The 1,368-nt window shown below is 35.3% G+C and overlaps 1 protein-coding gene and 1 pseudogene across 2 annotated transcripts in view; both read right to left on the reverse strand.

Annotated features, from left to right (window-relative positions):
• The window catches only part of GRM7 (glutamate metabotropic receptor 7), an 827,189-nt gene that overhangs the window by 690,494 nt on the left and 135,327 nt on the right, over positions 1-1,368 (reverse strand). The window lies entirely within an intron of this gene.
• LOC111747102 lies at positions 1,112-1,230 on the reverse strand (annotated as a pseudogene).

Consider the following 1,368-nt stretch of genomic DNA (forward strand, 5'->3'; position numbering starts at 1 on the left):
GTAGTTTTTTTTTTCTTTCTTTGTAAAACATTTTCCTTTAACAAGATGGTATTTTAATTTTGTTTCCTTTTGATTGTCTTTTGGAGGGGATATAAATTCCCAAACAATTAAGTTTCTCATTTGGCAACTTTCTCCTGATTAAGGAGTTTTCTTAATTAAATACAGACACATTTGGCAAATCAGTGTAATAAGTGTCTAAAGGCCTCCCAGGATGATGTGAGTTGTCATCATAGTTCCCATCAGTTATGAGTGTTTGCTTTGAATATCAAGCAATTTCCTTAAGGATGAGCTTGAATCCTCCACATTAATCTAAGTAGGCCATTCTTGACAAAGACAATAGACAATTGGAAAGACAACTTCCACCGATGCTTCAGAGTCAATTAACTCCTTCTGAATCAGAGAGATACACTGTCATAGAGAGAATCTAGTCATTGTAAGCGACTTCAATAAAAAGGCCGAAAGATAGCTATAAAGTATACTTATTTTAAAAATACTTGCATTCTCATCGTAATTTAGACAACATCCAAACGAACACTGGGCCATCTTGCTACAACATGTAGCCAGTCTGTACCATCTTTCATTTTCTTGTTAGATATTAGGACTTTTGGCTTCAAGAAGATTGTGATTTATCTTAATTTCAATGCAGGACAGAAAGAGAAAGTGTTTTGAACATTTCTTCTATTCTTAGTTCTTCTGCAGGGAGAGATAGGTCAAGGACCAAATGTCCTTGGTGTCAACAGTCAGTTAATGGGTGAATGGCCTATTTCCCAATACTGAAATCTGTCAAACTTATGTGTAATTTTAGTTGGATTTAATTTGAAGCTATTGCTAACTACTGTAGGTCACATATTTACTGTTTTGTGCCTCAAGAAAGGAACAATCTATGGATGAACTTGAACTTTTTGTGGGCCATCATATAATTTAAAAATCTTTCACTAATATCAAACTTTCTAATAAGAGGAAAATGTAAGCCCAATTTTCTATGGCAGAGAAAACTCAGAAGTTGGTAATTCATAACTTTTTTTTTTTGGCAAGGCAATCTTTGGTTGACCTCACAGATTGTAAGCACCTTGTCGTTTACAATCCTTATTTTTTTATTTTTTATTTTTTATGCCTACAGCATCTGGTCTTCCTAGGTCGTCTCCCATCCAAGTACTAACCAGGCCCAACCCTGCTTAGCTTCCAAGATAAGATGGGATTGGGCTTGTTCAGGGTAGCACGGCCATAGACAAATCATAACTTTTTTATTTTAGAGCATGAGGCTACTTCTAGATATGGGTGCAGTGGCTGGGAATTGAGAAAGTAAAGAGAACATGAGATATTTTGTGCCTGGAGATCTTGAAATATGCCAAATATTGAGAGATATTT

The sequence above is a fragment of the Pteropus vampyrus genome, unplaced genomic scaffold (genome assembly GCF_000151845.1).
Source record: "Pteropus vampyrus isolate Shadow unplaced genomic scaffold, Pvam_2.0 Scaffold210, whole genome shotgun sequence".
NCBI classification, from domain to species: domain Eukaryota; kingdom Metazoa; phylum Chordata; class Mammalia; order Chiroptera; family Pteropodidae; genus Pteropus; species Pteropus vampyrus.